The 23887-nt window shown below is 45.9% G+C and overlaps 1 long non-coding RNA gene and 1 gene segment (V, D, J or C); one reads left to right on the top strand and one right to left on the bottom strand.

The window, feature by feature from the left end:
- Positions 1 to 23887, top strand: part of LOC112866698 (T cell receptor beta constant 2-like) — a 197090-nt gene that overhangs the window by 134555 nt on the left and 38648 nt on the right.
- LOC147582999 (uncharacterized) overlaps positions 1 to 23887 on the bottom strand; it is a 63314-nt gene that overhangs the window by 33555 nt on the left and 5872 nt on the right. Inside the window, exon 1 of one of the 2 annotated variants that reach the window (XR_015244392.1) lies at positions 7659 to 7763. The exons of the other annotated variant lie outside the window; for it this stretch is intronic. This is a non-coding gene — a long non-coding RNA (uncharacterized LOC147582999). Of the gene's footprint in view, positions 1 to 7658; positions 7764 to 23887 lie in introns of those variants that run through there. 2 annotated transcript variants of the gene reach the window in all.

Genomic DNA, 23887 nt, shown 5'->3' with positions numbered 1-23887 from the left:
TCATATAGTGAAAAAAAATGCCGTTGTGATCAACATAAGTAGAAGGGAAAGAAGGAAGGATGGACTGAGGAAGAAGCCGGGCTGTTCTGCAACCTTAGCAAAAGCCTTAGCTGAGCCATAGGGTGGCCCTGAGAACCACCCGAGGTGGAGGTGAGGGGGCCAGGTCTTATACCCCACTCTCCTTGCAACAATGTCAGTGTGAATGTGTTGCCCTGAGAAAGGGCACGCCCACAGGTGGTGGGGACGGCTGAGACCATTCATAAAGAGGGCCGTCAGCCAGCAGCACCCCTAATGGATGGGGAAACTGTCCTTCACACCTGAAGGGAGATACAGGGGACACGTCAGTCTTCAATACACATGTTTATCTGATTCAGCTGCTCCCTTCCTTCCTTGGCGCTTCTACTCCAGTGCAGACTTTCATCATCCACTCCCCAGAAAAAAACCTCGGTGCCCTTCTTGACGGTCTATCAGCCTCTTACTTCCTCTGCTTTACTCGGTCTTAGGTGTTGCCACCAGCCTGATTGCATGTGGCATTCTTCACACGGTACACAAAGCCTTTCATGAAAAGATCTGTGTCCGAAAATGCAGCCAAATCATCCATGTTCCCTTCAGCCCTTTAGACTCTAGCTCAGCTGAAACACCTTACATTTCCCTGACGAGGCCAAGGCCAGTTGGACAACTGTACCTTTGCAAATGTTCCCTCTCATCTGAGATGGACTTACTTCTTCGCTGCTGGCTCACTCCTGCACAGCCTTTAATTCTTAGCTCAGAGATGAGCTTATCTGTAACGGCTATTGTGATTCCCGTGGACAGAGAAGATTCAGCTCTTATCCCTTCCAGATACTATACTTATTGTATTCTAGACTGACTCTCACCAAGTCTATATATTCTCTAGTTTAAGAGTGATGTCCCTCCAGGAGTGTCTGCGTACTCAGTTGGTTTCAGAGTCTCTCATTTTTGGCTCAGGTCATCATCTCACAGTTTGTGAGCTCGAGCCCCGCATTGGCCTCTGTGCTGACAGCACAGGACCTGCTTGGGATTCTCTCTCTCTCCCCTCTCTCTGCCCCTCCCTTGTTCACACTCTTATCTCCCTCAAAAATACATAAATCAACTTAATTTTTTTTTGAAAGAAGACTGATGTCCCTCCAATTTTATATCCCTAGAACTGTGTATAATGTCTGACTTAGCAAAGGAAAGATGGAAGAAAAGAAGGGAGGGAGGAAGGAAAGAAAAATAGACTCAACTACGTCTTCCAAGTAGTTCTTTGGGATTTTCTTGCAAGCAGCACGTTTTCTGAGTTCTGGGGCATGTTTACTTAAGTCCACCACACTCCCCACCTACAAGTCCTCTCAAAAGAAAGAAAATAAGTTTGGTTAAGCATAATGCTAGAGGAAGACTAAGAACATTGGAAAATGAGAGAAGGTGCTTTACTGGATCCAAAGTATGGAGGCATACATAACAATTGTCTTTGATCGTTGCTATGGCCTTCCTTGTTGACACTGAGAAATTCTCAGCAGCTGCTCCAGACACTTCCTGAACTATGCCAGGAAGGTGGGCCATGCATGGATTATTCCTGCCCTGGAAACGAGGGCTGGAGAGTCATCTCTGCCTTCAAATACTCCTTCATCCGAGTGGGACCCGAGCCTCTCATATCTGCCCCAGCCCAAGACCTGCCCCAAGTTCTTCTGTCTTTCTTTAATTCCTTCTGTGAGAATCAGATTTTACACCCAGTTACTGCTGGCGTCTTCATCCGTTCATCACTCATTCTTAACTCTTCACACTTAGAACAACTTGGGGCCTCCCCTCTTCCTATTTCTTTAAAATTCATCAGAAAACCCTTCCCAAATCTCTAAGTGTTTATTTATCCTTTTGACATTTTTTTTCAGCAGGGGGCAGTAAAATTTCATTATTATTTTTTTCTTCCTAGATGCTACCTATTAAGGCAAGACCAGCTTTCAAAGTAAAAGCAAAGACCGAATGTTGTTGAATTTTAATGATCACCCTTGTCTAAAGGAAGGCTTTCGCGGACAAGAAGATGTCAGGGTTTGGTAAGTCAAAATTGGTATATTCTTTTGGGATGTATGAGAGACCAAGAGTGAACACGAGTGTGCAGTTGTCATACATAAAATACATAAAGACCAGGGGCACCTGGGTGGCTCAGTTGGTTAAACATCTGACTCTTGATTTCAGCTCAGGTCATGATCTCACGATATCACAGTTCATGAGTTCAAGCCCCACATCAGGCTCTCACTGACAGTGTGGAGCCTGCTTGGGATTCGCCTTCTCTTCCTTTCTCCCTGCCCCTCCCCTGCTCATGCTCAAGCTCTCTCTCTCTCTGTATCTCAAAATAAATATATAAACTCAAAAAAATGCATAAAGTCTGAAGAGGTCATCCGTCAGCTCTAAATCCCGGGTCAGCAGCAGCTAAGCAAGATTTTGAGTGACTGTCACCTGTGAATCCCAGTGAACCAGGGCAAAAAGAGGCAGAGGAAGGGGGAAGGGGTCCTGGGATTAATCTTTGTGACTCATGACTGAAGCTACAGACTTTTCTGTTGAAAACAAATGGGGGAAAGAGGACAGTACTTGGTGTGGATGCTGTTTACTGCGACAGCACCCAAGATATTTTAGCCAGTGTTACCAAAGCATGTATTAGAAAGAACTGCAGGTCTGAATTTTCTATTCTATCATGATTGATGGTGCAGTGAAGAGAAAGATGAACTTGATAAAATGGAGCCTAAGTTGATAAAGTCGGCAAAATCTGAACCCCAAGTCCATGAGAAACAAGACCAAGAAAGCAATGTAATTAGCACCTGACAATGACCGTACATTTTTCGGAGAAGTCAGCACATGTTGCTTGCCGCCCTAAGCCCTTCCCATGTGTGACCTAAATGTGTTCCCTCATGTAATCCTCCCAACACGGTCTCTTGTACCCTGTCTGATCCAGCCGCCCTGTTCTCTGGGCCCTGGTTTTGAGCTCTTCTCTCAGCTTTGCAGCATCCATTCCAGCTCATCCTTCAGCTCACCCCAAACAATCCTTCCTTTCCCGACCTTCCCAACTAGATCACATCTTCCTGTTGTGGCCTTTCAAAGCTCTGTAGTCCTCCCTTTCATAGCTTGTGGTATGGTTGCAATCTAATGTTTTGCAAAAAGAGTAGAGACTTAAGATAAACCAGCAAAGCATCAAGCCTACTTGGCATGAGAACAGTAAACAGAAATATCAGTCCTTTGATAGGTAAAGGGAGACAGATGACACCGCTATGTCAACAGGATGGCTGTTGGGCCCAGATAATCTGCAGGGACTGTGTTGTCACGTGGTGACTTCATCAAGAGCCCACCCCTCTTCCCCAGAACTGGGAGACACCCTTCCTGCCCTAACGGTGCCATGGCTGTCAGGCTCTTCTATTACGTGGCCCTTTACCTTCTGGGTGCTGGTAAGTCATTGACACAGATTTCTTTAAAATCAGAAAGAAACATTTTCCCCTGTTCTGGCTTTGAACCTGGTTCCAGCATCAAGGTCCACCCGGGACCCTGTCGTCAATTTGTGTCTCCTTTTCTCAGGTCTCGTGGATGCTAGTGTCTCCCAGACCCCAAGACACTATGTTTCAGGAACAGGAAAGAAGATTACTCTGGAATGTTCTCAAACTATGGGCCATGAGAACATGTACTGGTATCGTCAAGACCCAGGAAAGGCACTACAGCTGATCCATTATTCATATGGTATTAATACCACGGAAGAAGTAGAGGCCTCCTCTGGATCAACCGTCTCTAGAATAAGGAAGGAGCATTTTCCCCTAACACTAGAGTCCACCAGCCCCTCACAGACATCTCTGTACTTCTGTGCCAGCAGTGAATCCACAGTGCTACACAGGCACCGACAGCCTGCATAAAAAAGTGAGGAAGCCCCACCTTAACCTCATCTGAAACTACAAAAGCCACTGAAGATTTTCCCAGACTCCTCGGCCCTGAGAAGACAGTGCGGTCTGAATGACGGTGTGGGTAGAAAACTAACCCTGGGTCAGTCTCTGCGAAGATGGGGAATGGCCAATCCCGCATTCGAGGACTGACTTGTCCCCTGCGTTTTTATTCAGTCTAACTAGAAGTTCATTACTTCTGTGGATTGTTTCAAGAAACAAACTTTTAGTTCCATGGATTTCCTCATTGTTTTTCTGTTTTCTGTTTATTTGACCCCAAATGGGATCTTTATTATTCCTTCCCTATTCTTACTTTTGGTATACTTTTTGCTTCTCTTTACAGTTTCTGAAGGAAGAAATTTAGCTTAGAATGCAGACCTTTGTGTTTTTTTATTCTCTAATGTAGCCATTTAATGCTATAAATATTCTTTTTTTTTTTTAATTTTTTTTTCAACATTTATTTATTTTTGGGACAGAGAGAGACAGAGCATGAATGGGGGAGGGGCAGAGAGAGAGGGAGACACAGAATCGGAAACAGGCTCCAGGCTCTGAGCCATCAGCCCAGAGCCTGACGCGGGGCTCGAACTCACGGACCGCGAGATCGTGACCTGGCTGAAGTCGGACGCTTAACCGACTGCGCCACCCAGGCGCCCCTGTTCTTTTAATCACTACTTCATTCCATGTGATTTCATATTTTATATTTCTTTCTTCAGTTAAAAAATATAATTTTCTTTGAGATTTCTTCTGTAATCCATGATTCATTTAAGAGTATGTTGTTAAATTTCCAAGTATTTGGGAATTTTCCAAATTTCTTTCTGTTGTTTATTCCTAAGTAATTTGATCTGAGAAGATACTTTGCATTCTCTCGATCCTTTTATATATGCTGAGATAATTTTATGGCATAATATGTGGTCTATATTGGAAAACATTCTATACATTCTTGAAAAGAATGCATTCTTTGGTCGTTGAGTAGAGTGTTCTAAAACCATCAGTTAGATCAACTTGGTTGACAGTGTTGTTCAGTCTCTTTACACTGACTTGTTCTCTGTCTAGTTGGTGCAATAAATTTTTGAAGGTAGAGGGGCACCTGGGTGGGTCAGTCGGTTGAGTGTCCGACTTCGGCTGAGGTCATGATCTCGCAGTACGTGAGTTGGAGCCCCGCATCGGGCTCTGTGCCGATGGCTCAAAGCCTGGAGCCTGCTTCGGATTCTGTGTTTCCCTCTCTCTATGCCCCTTCCCCACTCATGCTCCGTCTCTCTCTGTCTCTCAAAAATGAATAAACATTAAAAAAAATTTTTTTTTAATTTTTGAAGGTAGAGTATTGAAACCACCAACTATAGCTTTGATATGTTCATGTCTTCTGTCAGTTTTTACTTCATGCATTTTGGAACTCTGTTGCTATGTGTCAGGAGACACCCCAGTGTTGCCCATGCAAATGCTCTTTACACAAAAATGGACTAAATTTAGAAATTTATCGGATGCCACCGACATTACCAATATACGCAAAGTGGGAATCTCAGAAAGAGAGGAGCAAGAGAAAGAGGAACAAAGAATTCATAGCCAAAAATTTCTCTAGTCATTGAAAACATTAATCAAGAGAATCTAGAAACTTAATGACTCTTAAGTACAATAAACACAGAGATACTCATCTAGACATTACAGTCAAACTTCAGAAAGCCAAAATACACAGAGCAAATATTGAAATCAACCAGAGAAAAATGACTCATCATGTGTAGGAGACCAGCAATATGGCTGAAATGATGGAGGTCAGAAGATAGTGTGACATGCAGCAAGAAACAAACAAAATCGCCAAGAATTCTATACCCAACAAAGATACCCTTTGGAAACAAAGGTGAAATAAAGACATTCCCAGGTAAGCAAAAAATAGGAGATTACTAGTTAGCAGTTACAGTTGCCTTACAGAAAAATCTTAGGGCCATCAGGCTGAAAGAAAATGACACTGACAGTACCTTGAATCCATAGGAAGAAATAAAAAGCACCTGAAAAAGTCAATATAAAGGGAATGATAGGTAGGTAGGTAGGTAGGTAGATAGATAGATATAGATTGATAGATAAACACAAAAGCAGAAGCTAATGAGGTAGAAAATTTTGAAACAGTAGAACTAAGAAATACATAATAAGTTCTTGGGAAAAATAGAAAATTGCTTGTCAACTAAAAGACAGGGAGAACAAATATACTAAATAAGGAATGACAAGGGGAAATCATCAAAATAGAGTACATTTTTAAAAACAGTATTTTGTACAATTCTCCACAAATAACTTCAAAGCCTAAATGAAATGGATCACATTTTAGGAAAATGCAGTCTAACAAAACTGACTCTAATGCAGATAGAAAGTCTAAGCAGAACAGTGGCTAATGGCCCTAAGAGAAATACGTGCACCATCACCATCCCAGCAACAAAGCAGCCCCAATAAAAATGAAAGGTGGGAAGAGAGTTTATGGGGCATTTAGCAGCATGCACATTCCCAGAATCACATTCCCTGCAACTTTCTCCGTTACTGGAAGCAAACTGGTAGCCAAAGGAACAGAAATCGCTACAACAGAAATATCAGTTGGATGAAGTATTTACTATAAACAGAAATGTTTACATGAGGACAAAATTCTTCAGAATTCTATCCTAATTCTCATAATAAGAGCCCAACCTGGTTAACAAGGGTGCTTCGGCATGATAAGAAAGTACTTGGAATCACTTCAGACTTGCTAAAGGCTGAAGATATTTGTTTAGAAATAAGAAATAGGAGGCACGTGGGTGGATCAATCAGTTAAGCAACCAACTTCGGCTCAGGTCACGACCTCACAGGTTCATGAGTTCAAGCCCCGCGTTGGGCTCCGTTGCTGACAGCTCAGAGCCTGGAGCCTGCTTCAGATGCTGTGCCTCCCTGTCTCTCTGCCCCTCCCCTGCTCACATGCTGTCTCTCTCTCTCTCAAAAATAAATTAAAAAATTAAAAAATATATTTAGAAAGAAAGAAAGAAAGAAAGAAAGAAAGAAAGAAAGAAAGAAAAGAGATCCACCAAGAATTTAGAAAGAAAAAATTGGGCTTGAGCAAGCCATCTGCCGAAAGTATGCTCAAGGTTTGCAGCAAGAATAGACAGAGTTAGCCTAGGACACCAGAGAGTAAAGAATATTTTGCATTTCAGGCAGATGGAGATAGCATACTAAGTGTGCTTTTAGTTTTAGAAGTTAGAGTAAATTGAAAAATAATTCCTGAAGGCATAAGACTACAGTCAAACTCTTAAGAGAGAAAGAGAAGGAGAGAGAGAGAGAGAGAGAGAGAGAGAAACCTTGAGAAATTAATTATTAATAGTTGAAAATACAGGTTTTGGAATTTGACTTACCTGGCCACTTCCTAGTTTTACCAAGGTACTGAGCCTCTCTAAAGACATTTCCTAGTCTATAGAATGGAGTCAGTAATATATATCTCCCAGAGTTTTTATTTAGTCGAGAAAACGTGCATGGACTGCCTAACGCAACCCCCAGCACAAAAATTTGACTCAATAATAAATGATGATGTTAGTAGCGGTAACATCAGTAGCAGCGCTTCTAGTTAACCATTTTGCGAGCTCGATCTTAATGAGTGGGTACTTTATACGGGGCTTTGTTACAACCTCTTAACGTTTGAATTTTAACCCATTCGATCTTCACAGCATCTCCACGAGGCACACGCTTTCATTGGCACGAATTAGTGACAGTAAAATTAAGGCACGAAACGGTTCGTTTGCTCACCTACGATGAAAGTAAGCGGCGGAACCGGTATCGAATCCAGGCAGTTTCCCTCTAGAGCCTTCTATAGTAACCGCTAACCTAGAGGCAGTAGTGGTCATCAAAGAATGCTGGCAATGAAAAACTATGTCTGTGGCAGAAAGAATGCAAAGGAATAGCATGTATAAACCCAAAAGAACAACCACGTCTCCCCATCTGAATTGCCCAGAGGAGTGGAGCCTAGCTGGGTGATGCTCTGTGATGGGAAGGAAGGACTCCATTTCTGCAGGATCTGGGACCATGGGCGTGGGTGGGACAGTGACATCACAGGCAAACCACCTACAGGCTGACGAGAGCTGGAAGATGACACGTCCCTTCTTTTATCATGCCTTGGGGAGCAGGCTCCTCTGAGGAACCAGCTTTTTGTCTCCTGGGAGTGGGTGAGGTCATTCAGTGCAAGGAAAATTCACACACTGGGATTTCTAGGCTCTGGCATAAACCTTATTTTTTTTTTTCATGGCCAAAACGACCTTCCTGGTGGACCCTGCCTATCACTTCTGCCTCCTTCTCTCCCAGGTCACTTGAATATTCAGGAAATCCAGAATTGGGGGGGAGGGGGGAGGGGAAGCTTTTGTTTGAATGTCTTTAGGACTTTGCTTGTAACAGAATGTTTTTATTTGAGAGAGAGAGAGCGAGCACCTGTGTTTGTGCACCTTTTCCTGTTCCGTTCCCTCCACCACGACCTGCTCACAGCCCAGGAAACACAGGCGTTATGGGGAAAGCATGCCGAGATTATATGGTGGAAATTCATGGAAATGAAGACATTAAGCCTGGCTAAAATCAGAGTACTTTTACAGTAAAATTTCAAGCTGCAGAGAGAGGTACCATGGTTTCCCATGAGGAAGTGAGTTTCCAGACAAGTGTTTGGAGAAAATCCTCAAGGGTTCATGCAACACTGCTCAACTCACAATAAGGGTCTGGTAAAAATTCTAATGCTTTTATTTGATTTTATTTTTTATTTGAGAGAGAGAGAGAGAGAGAGAGAGAGAGCACACTACTGGGGGAGGTGCAGAGAGACAGGGGGACACCCAGCAAGCCTGATGTGGTGCTTGAACTCATGAACCATGAGATCACAACCTGAGCCGAAGTTGGACGCTCAACTGACTGAGCCACCCAGGTGCCCCGGGTCTGGTAAAAATTCTAAAAACACGAACCCACCATATACGATATACCAAAGGATATATCGTATAACGGAAATTAGAATTCATAGAGGTAAAAAAACCAAAAAACAAAAAAAACCTGCCACGCTAATGCTTTAAGAGAACCTCATACATGATTGTGTGACCTAAATGAAGGAAACCAACCACATTCTATTAAGCCTAAGAGGCTTTTGATTCTTCTCTGAAGCAGTGAGGGAGGAGGATGTGGTCTCTGGCCAGGAAGCAGCTGAAAAAGTGTGGGCCTCAGAGACTAAGTTCATCACAGCACCAGACGGCACCGTTCATCAGGTCCTGCTATGAGCACCAGGTTCCTCTGCTGTGCTGTCCCTTGTCTCATCAGAGTAGGTGAGTCCTGGGCACCTGTCACCGTCTTCCCAGGCTCCACCCAGAGAACGTGTTTTCAGGACGGTAGCATCAGTCTCCCCTCCCCAGTCTCTGCCTTTATTTGACCACTTTTTTTTTTTTCTGCCACAGGCCTTAAGGATGCTGTAGTCACACAGTTCCCAAGACATAAGATCTTGGGGACAGGAAAGAAATTAACCCTCCAGTGCACACAGGATATGAATCACGTTTCAATGTACTGGTATTGCCAAGACCCTGGATCTGGCCTGCAGCTGATCTACTACTTAACTGGTACTGAAGCCTTTGAAAAAGGAGACATCCCTGAGGGGTATCACGTCTCTCGAAACGAGTTGCCATATTTTCCCCTGACCCTGGACTCTGCCAGCACCAATCAGACATCTGTGTATTTCTGCGCGAACAGTTTATCCACAGTGCTGCACAGCCACATCCTCTCTGCACAAGAAAGAGGCGAACCAAGGAGTGAGGGGACACTGCCTTCAAGATTCCCAAACCGTGGGGCACCTGGGTGGCTAAGCCCGTGAAGCCTCCGACTTTGGCTCAGGTCGTGATCTCGTGGTTCGTGAATTCCAGCCCTGTGTCCAACCTGCTTCTGATTCTCAATCTCTCTCTCTCTCTCTCTCTGCCCCTCCCCCACTTGTTCTCTCCCTCTCTCTCTCTGTCAAAAATGAATAAAAATTTTAAAATTAAAAAAACAGATTCCTAACCCAAATTAGGGAAAGTTATCACATGAGATTGTATGGAATCCCTGCCTTGACTTTAATATTCCTTGCTTCCTTTTTTTCCCCCATTCTTGTCCCTCTAAGACATCTTTCCTGTCATAATCAAAATCTTTACCCCTGGTTGATATAACACTAGACCAGAGGGCATTAACCCAAAGTGAATATTTCCTAATGCGAACTTCAATTTTCAGATACAGATATAGGGGAATTTTGATAAAACTGAAGCCTGATCAAGTAAAGAAAAGACCCTCAGATTTGCAAAGATCTTTCAAAGATTCTACGATGGCATCTCTCAATAATTGAGTCATACAGGAAAATAAGTCAGGAGGGGGGCATCCTCCGATGTGAACTCCTGAGCGTGAGTAATGTAGATGCAGAGGGTGATGACAAGTTCTCAGACAACTCGTGAACTCAGGATTACCGAGAAGGAGGAAAAGTTAATGGAAGGGAGAGCGGTAGGTAATAAGAGACACAAAATGTGTTTGTTCACAGGGATCGTTAGGGAGCAGAACCTCACTTGGGTAGATGCAGGTGTCATGTTGAAAACGAAAACGTGTGGTGCTGAGTAGGTAGATCAGAGATGCAGCAGGCTCACTGCGCAGTTCCCCAAAGGCAAATGTTGGGTAATAATCAACTGTATTCGTTTTCTGTTGCAGTGTAACAAATCACTGCAAATTAGACGGGTTGCAACAGTACCGATTTATCATCCCACACCTCGGCATGTGGGAAGGTGAGGGCGGTGGGGCTGGGCTCTCTGCTCAAGGTCTGCTGAAACCACCGTGTCATCTGGCTGCACTCCCTTCTGGAGCCCACTCCTCCTCCCTGCTCATTCTTATTATTGGCAGAATTCACTTACTTGCAGTGGTAGGAATAAGATCCTGTTTCCTTGTTGGTGGTCACTGGGGGGTCGCCCTCAGTTCCTTGCATTCTCTCTCTGGTCCCCTTCATCTTCAAGGACGGAAATGCACATCAAATCCTACTTATGCTCCAGAAAGCTCTGTGACCCCCTCGTTCTGCTACCAGCTGGAGAAAACTGTGCCTTGAAAGGTCTCATGTGGGGGCGCCTGGGTGGCGCAGTCGGTTAGGCGTCCGACTTCAGCCAGGTCACGATCTCGCGGTCCGTGAGTTCGAGCCCCACGTCAGGCTCTGGGCTGATGGCTCAGAGCCTGGAACCTGTTTCCGATTCTGTGTCTCCCTCTCTCTCTGCCCCTCCCCCGTTCATGCTCTGTCTCTCTCTGTCCCAAATAAATAAATAAACGTTGAAAAAAAAAAATTAAAAAAAAAGAAAGGTCTCATGTGATTAGAGTAAGATGGGGTCATCTGGATAATATCCCTTTTGCCAAATACTGTAAAACAATCATAGGAGCGACAAGTTATCATATCTGTAGGTACCACCTATGCCCAAAGAGGAGGGGCTAATACGTGGGCGAGGGTCCCTGGGTGTTGTTCTTAGCATTCCGTCTACCACACCAAAGGAGAACAAATACCAAAAGTATCGGGACAGGAAATTCAGAGAGCATGAAACCAAATACACTAAATTAGAATTCAGAACTACTTGAAAGATGTTTCTGAGTCTCGGACACACAATAGATCAATTTTTCTTCCTATTGTTTTATCAAGGACACAGAATAAAAGTAGAACGGAGTGGCCCTTGGTAAAGGGAGCAAAGAGAAGTTACAGGAAGGAAAGGGGAAGAAGAAAGATCTAGTTCTTACTGGAAGGACACCAAAGCCTCAGGCTAAAGAACCATATCGTTTTAGTCTCTGGGTTGAGAAAAGAGACAAGAGATGAGACCAGAACAGCTGCCCATGAAAAGGATGGAGTGAGAGTTGAGAGAACTTTTTTGAAGAGAATAAACTCGGTGGGCAGAGGGAAAGCGATCTGTAATAAGCTTCGTTACTATGAATTTTGAGGTAACCTGACATGGAAATAACTTAACAGTTTATTGATTGTTTGGGGGAGGTAGTATAATCTCTTGAAATTCCAATGAGTCAGAAAGTGAACAACCTTGATGTGGGGCCTCGGGGAAACAACAGATATCAGGATCCAGTTAGCAGTACATTATTGGATGTGATTTTAGTTTCGTTATCAGCCACTTTGCGAAAGTTTCCTGGAGAAGAAATTGGAGCATCATCTGGATACTGATCATTGTCTCGGGCAGCAAATTGTTTTTCTCCTGACTTGACCTACTCTTCCATGATCAGACAACAGAGCTCTTGTCAGGGTAACCCAAGTACTAATGAGTCAAGCAGGACTGAATTCCACCTGCTGCCATAGATGGAGAGTGATCATTGGAAGAGGAGAGAAAAGTTACTTTCTTAGACAGAAAAGCTACTTTCTGAGAAGTTATCAGTCTTTTGTCTTTCTCTACAAGGTGGCTGCCTTCCACCATCCCAAGATGGGGGCTGGGAGCATAAAGAATCCCACTCTGTAATTAATGAGTTCTAGATCTGTCCCCTCCACCCCAATTACTAATTTCAACTCAAGTCCATTCAGGACACCAACTGACTACTCCCTCCTGGAGTTTAAACATAACGTGTCACCTTTGACCCACAGCCACCCTTCTGGTTTGCCGATTTGGTGAATCGACACGTGAGGCATTTGCTTGCATGAGACTGAAGTTGTCCTACATTTCTCGTTCTCCTTTACCCTGGACACCCAACCCGTCTCCAAGTGCTTTGATTTCTAACTCCTACATAACCTTTCTGTTCATCCATTCTCTCAGTGCAACCACTGCCATGTTCATGCTCTTCTAATCAGCTCCACAGGTAAATTTAGTAGCCTCTTTAGCTATTTCTCCAGCTCCAGCCTCCCCCATCTAATGCGGTATAAGCCTCCCAGTACCAAATGCCATCGTCCTGACTGCAAGAACCCGGCCACGTCACTCCCTTCCGCTGCATCCATCCGTGGCTCTCTGTGGTCTATCAGACATAAAAGCTAAATATATCAGCATGGGGAAAAAAACGTATGACAATCCTTTTAAACAATTTGAAAGGAAGGAAACTAAATACCTTACAAGAAAGATATCCTTGCATTAGAATGTCAAGTTCTCATTAGAGTCTAGAATAATGATAAAAAGCTCTTTATTTTTCCCTCTTGAGTTACGGATCTCTTTTTCCATTAGGTCCATCACAGTTGGGCATTAGGGAAGACCTACCCATGTGCTGTATGTACCTGGAAGAGGTCCGTGGTTCAGAATCTTCAGGTCTTCTCACAGAGGAGAAAACCAAGTGACCTGACCAGATCCGGCCTCCAAATGACACTCGAGATATTTCCCGCCCCTCTGTCTTCCTAGGTTTACCAGTTCTTAAAGCACATGTGTACTATGCTGACAAGTGCTCTTTTTCATTCCACCTACTAAACCTTTTTCTAGTTCTCAAGCTTGATAAGGGTCAAGAGAGTCCTGGGTATGGTGGTGGGTTTCGGAAGACACAGAAGTGAATCCCCAGGACAGAGATGTGTGGCGGTGGACAAAACTTCCTGCACATATAAGGTGTGATCACAGCCCTTCTAGAAAATCCACCCACACCTCCCGGCACTCATGTTCTCACACACTTGACTCTAGCAACATCGAACTCCAGCTATTTCCAAACATGCAGCACATAGCATTTCCCTTGAATGACCTCAACTCATTTTGCTATTCAAAATCTCACTTACAATAGCACTATCTAAAATGTGCTTTGTTTTCCCAAGATCGTGATCTCCTTCCTCTGTACTCTCACTACACCTTACTTACACAATTCTTCCTTCCTGCAGATGCCAAGTTAAAATGATTATTGGTATGGCTAACTTCCCATTGGACTACAAAATCTTCAATGTAAGAAGACACGTATTGCCATCAGTCCTTCCCCAGAATTTTCCTCTGTGCTTGGGATACAAGTACCGTGAACAATCAATATTAAATATTATCAGCCTAGAGACAGAAACATTGTCCTTTTTGTTCATGCCTGGATTCCCATAGTCTAAAACATAGTCTAAAACCTGCCACCCGATTGGTATTCATTATATGTCCATTAAAGGAAAGATAAATGGTTCAGCAGTGTCCACAGTGACTGGGTCCTGGGCTTGCTTCCTCTTCTCCCCCTAAAAATTACATTCCTTAAGTTTAATCAGTTCCCAACCTTACCTTCCTTTTCTGGTTAAGGGTTCCTAGTGGGCCCAATAATGCCCCCCCCCAACCAAAGTATTCATTTCCTTATGCTCAGAATCTGAATATATTGCCTTCCATGACAAAAGAGAATTACATCTGTAGATGCAGTTAAATTTGCACGCCAATTGACCTTGAGATAGATGGTGAGATTATTCTGGATTATCCAGGTGGGCGCAGTTCCATGGGTCCTTACAGAGTGATGTGGGAAGGACTCCACCTTCTGTGACTGGGTTTGAAGATGGAGGGGCCGCCAGAGTGGTTCAGTGGGTTGAGCATCTGACTTCGGCTCAGATCATGATCTCATGGTTTGTGGGTTTGAGCCCCACATCAGGCTCTGTGCTGACAGCTCGGAGCCTGGAGCCTGCTTTGGATTCTGTGTCTCCCTCTCTCTCTGCCCCTTCCCTGCTCATGCTCTCTCTCTCTCTCTCTCTCTCAAAAATAAATAAACAGTAAATAATTTTTTTTTAATGAAGAGGAAGGAAGGGGCCATGGAGCTCAGGTAGCCTCCAGAAGCCAGAAAAGACAAAGAAACGGATTCTCACCTAGAGGCTCCAGAAGAGCATAGGGTCCTGCTACACCTTGATTTCAACCCATTGAGAACCCAAACTTCTAAACATACGTTGTTTCAAGCCACTGAGTTTGTGATACTTTGGTATAGCAGTGACGGGAAACTAACACAGAGAGAGCCCCACTCCTGAGCCCCTGAAAGAAGGCTGCTGTTGAAGAAAGTCACTCCGGGAGAAGCCTAAGAAGAGGCAGAGGGATAATAAGGACAGGAGGTTGAATCAGATGATGCCATTTTTAAAGGCAGATGCTGCCAGTTCCTGCTCTTGGCGCGCTCCATGTTTGCAAATGCCTCCTCTGCACAGGCTTTGGACCAGAATGTTCCAGAAGAGAGTCACTGCCAGCCTCAGGGGCCTATTCTCTTGGAAAGAATTCTGCCTTTGGTGTGAACAGTCAGCGGCCAGCACGGAGTAGCTCAGAGCCACCAAGGTGCTGCTGCCCAGAAGGCAGGGAGGTTGTGACATGGGACACAGGAAGTCACATTCCAAACAGCAGGAGATTAGAATGTGCTGTTATTGTGAATCTCAGCAGAAGTCCCTTGGCTTTGAAGCTTCCACCCACTTGCAAGGTGACCACACAAACACACTCAAGCATGCAGATGGAAAGAGGGAGGGAAAAGGAGACAGAAAGAGGAGAGAGAGGGAAAGGAGGAAAAGAATGAGCTCCCCCGTCCCTGGAATGTTCCAGCAGTAACCGAGACACCCAAGTCCCTCCGCACCAGCAGTTTATCAATGCGGCCACATCCTCTGAACAAAAAAAAAATGGCAAACCCAAGGTACACGGTGACTCTGCCCTCGTGAGCCCCACCCCCACCCACAAGGTGGCCCAGCAGCCCTGCTTAGAATTCTCTCTGCCCCTCCCCTGCTCACACTCACTCGCTCTCTCTCTCTTTTTCTCTCTCTCTCAAAATAAATAAGTACATATATTTTTTAATACACACACACAAATTTGTTATCTTACAGTTCTGGAGGTTAGAAGTCCAATACCTGGGGTGCCTGGGTGGCTCAGTCGGTTAAGCGTCCGACTTCGGCTCAGGTCATGATCTTGCGGTTTGTGAGTTTGAGCCCCACGTCGGGCTCTGTGCTGACAGCTCAGAGCCTGGAGCCTGCTTCGGATTCTGTCTCCCTCTCTCTCTACACCTCACCTGCTTGTGCTCTGTCTCTTTCTCTGTCTCTCAAAAATAAATTAAAAACAACATTAAAAAAAAAAAAAGTCCAATACCTGTCTCATTCAGCTAAAATCAATGTATTGGTAAGGCTACATTTGTTTCTGAAGGCTCTAGGAGAAAATCAAGCACCCTTGCCTTGTGACTCCCCGCTTCTACCTTTACTCCCCACCTTTATCTTTATCTATCTCCCTGACCCTTCTTACACATTCACGTCTCCCTCTAAACACAGCTGCAAAAGATTCCCTGCTTTTAAAGTTTGTTTATTTATCTTGAGAGAAAGAGGGAGAGGGAGGGGCAAAGAGAGAGAGGGAGAGAGAGAATCCCAAGCAGGCTCTGCACCATCAGCTCAGAACCCCACATGGGGCTTGATCTCAGAACCACGAGATCATGACCTAAGCCAAAATCAAAAGTCAGATGCCACCCAGGCGCCCCAAGTTTCCCTGTTTTTAAAGACCCATGTGATTAGGCTGAGCTTCCCAGATAACCCAGGATAGTCTCCTCGATCAAGGCCTGCTGATTAGTAACCTTCATTGTATCTACAACCTTAATTCCCTGTTGTAACCTACTCTGAACATTTTCATTTTATGGGGTGTGAACTTCTGAGCCTATTTTCTGCCAATTGCAGTAAGATTCCACTAGAGGGCACTAGCGTATTCCTTATTATGAACACTACATTTCAAATAATGATAAATGAGAAAATCTGATAAAACTGAACACTGCATCACCAGTTAAAGAGAACCAGTATACAAATATCTCTCATGAGGTCTTTCAAAGGTTAATCATATAATAGGGAAATACATAGGGCAGAGCAAATTCCTCAGAACTAAAATGGCTGCAGCATAAGTAAAATAGGATTTGAAGTGTGGTAACCATTCTACAGCCTATATCTGGGCTCAGGATCACCCATAGAAAAAATATTGCCATGCACTTAAAGGAATAAACGTGTTCCCTTACAGGGTTTTTTAAGAAATGGCTCCTCAGTGGCCGAGGCAGGCATAAGTATTATTGTCCCGAGACTGTTACCCCAGAAGGAATGCATGGGAAATGCAGATTTCCTAAGTAGTGCGCCCGAGGAGGGGGCTGAGAGCAGACACTGAAGAAGTCCATGGACAGATGGACAGCACAGAGCAAGATGCATTACATTAAAGTACAAAAGACGAGGGAGATATTTCAGGGCTCCTGGCCATCTACAGGATTCTCTTTTCTTCCAGTCTCTTTGTTAGGGACATAGAAGTTTGCCCCACACTGGGAGAAAGCTCCCAAACTCTTGAAAGTGGTGGCCTTTGGGAAGGAAAGGTCACAAGGAAGCCTCAAGAAGGAAAGGTGGGAAGGTATAGGAACTGGCTCGTGATCTAAGGGTATCAGGAACTCAGGTTAGTGGCATTGCTTTAGAGTCTTGGGTTGATGTAGAGAAAGAAAAGAGAGACCAGATCACTGGCCATGGGGTGTGGTGGAGGGGAGCGGCTTGTGTCTGAGGAGAGTGAATTAGCTACTGGGGGAAAGGACGACAGAATCAGAGGCCTCCTGGGGGTGCCTGGGTGGATCAGTTGGTTAAGCATCTAACTTCAGCTCAAGTTGTGATTTCATGGCTCATGAGTTCGAGCCCCACATCGGGCTCTCTACTATCCGTGCAGCTCCTCTGTCTCCCTCTCTCTCTGCCCCTCCCCTGCTCTTTCTCTCTCTCTCATAAATAAACATTTCTAAGAAAATGAATCAGATACCTCCTGAATCTTGGGTTAATCTAACATGGAGAATGCTTGGGATGAACTATAAATCTTTCAATTGTAATTATCCACCTCTATGATGTGGGCAGCACCATGGAACCTGGGAAAATCCACTGGATGGGAGGTAAATAGTGGGTTTAGTTTTGTGGAGGTGGGTAAACTGTGAAAGATTTCTAAAGGTGAAATTCAGGACGACAAGGTTTACTAAGTAACAAGGAAATTGTTGACTTGAGGAGGGCTCCTGAGAATGAAAACTGCTTTCCCTTCCTGGAGAACACCTGTCTCCCAGCTAGGATATTGAGTACTCTCAGGACAATGGAAAACACCAAGGGCTGAAGTGGAGCCAAACCTGCTCCCCACCATGCTTTTCCTGGAAGGAACAGAACTGGTAGCGACATACGAAGACAGAACACGCCTCCTTAGAGAAGAGTTACCGTCCTGAGAGCAAGCACACCTCTCTCGCTGGCCTAGAATGGTGACAGTTTGGAGCCCCAGCTTGAGGGCGACTTCAGGCAAGAAAGCCATCTCTGAGTTTTGGGCACTGCCCGCAAACAGGGATGAGGGCCCACTTCTTGCCTGGGGATGACAATGATTTGGCAAAATCTTTGGGAAGCCCTAGCCGTGGATGGAAGCATTTCGGGGAGATGAGGCAGTCTCTTCTTGCTCCTCCTCCCCTGGGCCCCTCAAGAATACTCTGGCTCCAGCAAAGCACAAACAAACTCAAAGGTGTCCAAGGGGGGAAATTTTCGGGGCAACCCCAGGCAAGTCACCTCAATACAGGAAGGACACAGTGACCCGGAAAAGGGAGAGTATGTGTGGCAGGAACTCAGAAGAGACGCCACGATGGCCCCAGCCACAGACAGAACTTCCCATGACTTGTATAGACAGCCAGTCGCAGCCAGGATCCGGGACATATCCATGCTTCCGTGCGGAGCGGCACGAGGAGACCGCAAGAAAGAGGTTGTAAGTCTATAGCAGACAAAGAAACCATGTGGGCTGGTAAGTATGTGAGGTCACTGAAGTCAGCAGACGTCGCCCCTGCCTTTAGGGAGAGAGAGAAGAGGGAAAGGAAGAAAGGTATGCCTAACACCAACCTTGAGGAAAGCAGCCACTCGTGCCCACAACTACGTGTACTGTGTTAACGGGGAAAGGGTCCTGCATCTAACATGTTGAACTGGATACAGACCGGTGAAATAATCCGCCCTGGGGACCTGACGGGATTTTTACACATGAGCCTCTTGTAAACGGTGGAGGCTAGTCGGTGGGTACACAAGGACAGGGAAACACTTGGAATTTTCTCTGCAGAGTAGAAGTGAAGACTTCTAAAGTGCAATTTTGATGACAGTGTAAGTTTCACGCTCTCGCATATCTGAGTGACCAACATGTTATACCAGTTTTCATCATAAAGATTTAAAATACACCAATATTTGCAAGCTGGGCAAGAGGATACTGATGAGACGTTGTCCGGTGCGCAGAAATACGCAGCCTCAAAGGAGAGCGACCGCAGCGGCCGGTACTGACTGCCTGGGTTTCACTCCAGCCCTAGGAGGAAAGGCGAGTGGTTTCACCCCTGAAAATGAGGGCCAAGAAGCTGCAGAGATGGAGACATTACAGAGACCGACTAGAGCCCCGGGGGCTAGGAGACACCTGTGTGAAGCCACCATGGGTTTCCGGCCCCTGGGCTGGGTCTGCTTTGTCTCCTGGGAGCAGGTGAGTTTCGGGACACATGGACAACCTGGCCGTAGCTTGCAGGTCTCAGCTCAAGTCCTTTTCTAGAGCCGCAGATGCCCTCCTCGGCTGTCTCTAGCTCTGTTTCCTTCCCTCACAGTCCCCGTGGTAGCCAGGGTGACCCAAACCCCAAGACACCTCATCACGGGGACTAGAAAGCGGTTGACAGTGCGTTGTTCTCAGGACATGAACCATGACGCTATGTACTGGTATCGACAAGACCCAGGGCTGGGTCTGAAGCTGATCTACTATTCGAGGAATGTTGACTTTATTGAAAAGGGAGACGTCCCCGATGGGTACGCTGTCTCCCGGAAGGAGAGGAATTTCCCCCTGACCCTGGAGTCCACCAGCACCAGCCAGATGCCTCTGTATCTCTGTGCCAGCAGTAAATCCTCTCTGCACAAAAAGAGGACCACAAGAGCAAGGAGGCCCCTTCCTGGGGAGCCCCCCGCCCCAAGCAGGAGGAAAATTCCCTCCACCATCAGTGTGGGCAGAAGTCCTTCCCTGACTCCCCACATCCGGACACCCCGAACAGGCTCCCCCCAAGCTCAGGCTGCAGCCCTTTCTCCTCACCGGGCTTCAGGGCTGCCCAACCCGAGCCCTCCATCGTCACTCCAGTCGCTCCGCAAACTTTTGTCCCACATTCCAGGTCCTGTTCCCGGATGTTGGCCACTGGGAGGAAGAGCACTTTCTGGGTTGTTTACAAAATCTGCCATCTCCCATTTTCCTCATCTCAGCACATGGTCCTGCCATCCACCCAGACGGCCAAGCCAGAAATGCAGGAGTCAGCCTCACCCTCTCTCACATCCCATCCTTCCACCCCCCCATCCGTCGCACCCCCCGCAGATTTCTAGATGTTCCATCCCTCACCAATTCTACCAATGTTTCTGACCTCACCGATGATAGTGTGGCCCACCAAATGTCCCTCACCTGGATTCCTCAACCACCTTCCAAGTAGTCACCCCCCACTTCCCGTTTGCCACCTGCCCCCATCCAGAAGCCACTGTCTCCAGCTTGAAACCCATCAGTGTCTTGTCTTTTTTTTTATTTATTTATTTATTTTTAATTTTTTTTTCAACGTTTATTTATTTTTTGGGACAGAGAGAGACAGAGCATGAATGGGGGAGGGGCAGAGAGAGAGGGAGACACAGAATCGGAAACAGGCTCCAGGCTCTGAGCCATCAGCCCAGAGCCTGACGCGGGGCTCGAACTCACGGACCGTGAGATCGTGACCTGGCTGAAGTCGGACGCTTAACTGACTGCGCCACCCAGGCGCCCCATCAGTGTCTTTTCTTAACCTGGCCAAAGTCTCTGGTATAAACTGGAGACTCCCAAGCCTCTCCATGATGTGGTCTTTGCATACCTGTCTCTACCTTCCTAACGTGAAAGTCCTCTTTCTTTCATTCACAACTACAGGGCATTTCCATCTCTTACAGGTCCCCACATATGCCCTTTGCTGCTTCACTGCTGGGTCTTTACCAGTAATGTTCACTCTACCTAGAGCCCCCTTCCTCTCCCCACCTACCCAGAGAGCTGACCGATCGTTCCTCCGCATGCTAATTCAGAAGTCATTTCCTCCAGAAAGATTTCCCCGAAGCCCTGGCCGGGTGAGGCCTCTGCCCCCTGCTCTTATGACAGCCTGACACGCTAGCCTCAAGGCAATCAATGTGCTCAACTGTTTACTGTTTAAAGTTTACACAATTGGGGCACCGGGGTGGGTCAGTCGATTGAGCGTCTAACTCTTGATTTTGACTCAGGTCATGATCTCGTGTTTCATGGGATCGAGCCCCACGTCAAGCTCTGCACTGACAACGGAGGAGCCTGCTTGGGATTCTCTCTCTCTCTCCCCCCCCCTCACTGCCCCTCCCCAGTTCGCTCATGCATGCTCTCTCTCAAAATAAACTTTTTTTTTAAGTTTATGCTAATAAATATTAAGGTTAATGAGAACAAGGATCATGCCTATATTGTTTACCTTTTTTATCTCCATACTTGCCATTGACTTGTTAAGTAAATGAGTGACTCCGTCTTCTCTCAGACCCTCTTTCTAAAGCCTCTCTGACTAGTCCAGTATCTAGACCCCTTGCAAATTTCTCTCCTACACATAGTTTGGGGAGATTCCAGGGTTTTTCACATCTGTAGACAAGCCAGACAACTCATGTGCTCTAATAGAGTTTTTTATTATATTCCGGCCCCTTGTTGACTCTGTGCTATATGTCAGCCTGACAAGGATGTTGCCTCTCCAGGCACCACTGTGTCCACAGGATCCTTTTCTTCTTCTGATGGGCCCTAAAACACCTGCCCACCACCGCTGCTGCTTCTGCTCCGAACCATTACATTTGCCAAGCAGTACGATGTGCCAGACGGGGCCAGCGGGCTCCGTCATCCCTCCCAGGTAGTTTCCTACAGAGTGACACCTCTATTAACGAAGCACAAGAGGAAACATTTTGCCCGGGCTTTTCCCTTCCCTTCTCTGTGTTGGAAGGGCAAAATTACAGTTCTGTATCTTGATCCCCAATCTCTTACACGGACTTTAGCACAAAGGCTCGTTCAATGACATACATTCCTCACCAACCAGCAAAATAGTAGTTACACCCTGGAACAATGGAACACAGAGAACCTCATCCAGGATGCAGAATCTGGCAAGACAAAACAAGACAAAATACAACAGCTGAGCTCAGAATCCACTCATCCCTCCAAGAACTACGGCTGCATTGCTGGGTTGGTCCACCCTGCCAATCCCCCACCCCTTACGGAAGGATGAGCTCTCTCAAGGAGGCATCTTACACTATTATTCACATAGGCTTCCAGTGGACCAATCCCTCCTTTTTGAAAGACTTGCCCAGACATTTCTAAACTACAAAACTTGTTCCTTCTCCAGTCTAAGCTGAGTTTCCATTATACCTTTGATCACATCCTCAGTATAAATACAATTATATTAATTAAATCGGAGATGTAAATGGAGATTATAAGACGAGAGACTGTTTCCTGTAAATGGTTCTGCCATCTAATGACCTCTTTCCTGGAAGTCATCTCAAGTGACCCCTTATCCCATGCGAACCCATGGGACAAGGATGTAGACAGACCCCTTCATACTTATACAGAGTCCCACACACCTAGCCCTCTATTATAGGACCTAGGGATCTGAGCTAGGATGCTCTTATTCTTAACTTGGACCTGCCTTAGGCACCAGGTTACTCTGTTACCCTTGATTCTAGGACCAGGAGATTTCTGGTTCTAAACCATTCCTTAGAGGATGCACCCACAGCCTGCTTTATGGAATCTATTTCTGATGCATAAATCACACCTCAATCAATCTCACTCATGCTAAAGAAATATCTACAAGAGTTCGAGAATTTTCAGATTTAGAATCCTAGTCACTTTTTTTTTTACGTTAATTTTTGTTCACTAATTGTCAATGTCCTTGGTGGACTACTATTTCTATGTTCTTCCCTTAAAAGTGGGGTACCCAGGTATCATTACACTAACAGCAGAGCCAACACAGACACCCTACCATGAATTCACCTGCCATGATATCCTCCTTGGGATAGATGGTTCATGGGCATAGTAGGTGTCTTTGAACTTGGTTGGCCAGACCACTACATTAGGCCTTTCTCTGGTGGTCATACAGTGGCGTCCTTCCTAAGCTCTCTCTCTTCAGGTACCCTCTCTTTCAATCCACAGTGCCCATGAATGCCAGCACCACTGAAATCCCAGGGTCAGAAACGAAGGGTGACTCTGTGACGTGACCAAAATACATACCATGACCCGTATATGCCGATTCAGACAAGAGCTGGGAGTGAGGCTACAATTAATCTTTTACTCAGTGCCAGGGGTACCAGCAAATGGGAAGTCTAAGAGACAAGGTGTCTTATAAATAAGACCGAGCATTCTCCCCAACCTTCAGACGTCCAGCCCTTCTCAGACGCGCCTGCCCGCGGTTAACCCACAGCGCTGCCCAGCCACTTCCGTTCTGCTCCAGAAGGGTTGTCACATGAGGGAGGTGGCACCCACATGGGAGACAGTGAGGGGGGACAGCACCTGGGAATGAGCTGTGACAGTCCTCTCTCCCTCCCTCCTCCTCGGGGTTTGTACATAGCTTCCGCAGCCCAGGCAACCTGAGAAGATCCCCCTGCGGTCAGTTTGGCTTCCCTCCAAGCACCTGCCAGAGGGAGCTTCTTTCCACCCAGACACGCGGGGCTTCAGGGACTCCTTCCAGGACCCCCAACTGTCTGACCCTTTGCACTGCCCTGTTCCCTCCCCCATCGCCCACATTTCGTTTTCCAGCTCCACCCCATCTCTAGACAAACTGCCTTTCTAATTTCAGGTGTCGGCCTCTAGACTTCATTTCTCCAAGGCTCAACATTGTATTCAGCGTTATTTTATAACTGCATTTCAGCTGCCGCCGCCACCTCTCTGCCAGGATAACATCAATTGCACACGACGTTTCCTCTGCCAGGCCTGCCTGGCAAGCTCCCTCTCGCTCTCCTGATCTCCTGATGGCTTCCCACGCTCCCCCAAATGTCCCTGGTCGCTTCCTGGACACACACACCTTCTACACATCTCAGTTCTGCAATCGTCTTACCGTGTTGTTACTGTTTGCTCTAAATCTTTCCTTAG

This window comes from Puma concolor, chromosome A2, assembly GCF_028749965.1.
Source record: "Puma concolor isolate L17-30 chromosome A2, mPumCon1.1.hap2, whole genome shotgun sequence".
Taxonomy (NCBI): Eukaryota; Metazoa; Chordata; class Mammalia; order Carnivora; family Felidae; genus Puma; species Puma concolor.
Note: the sequence above shows the minus strand (reverse complement) of the source record. Positions and strands in the feature narration are given on the sequence as shown.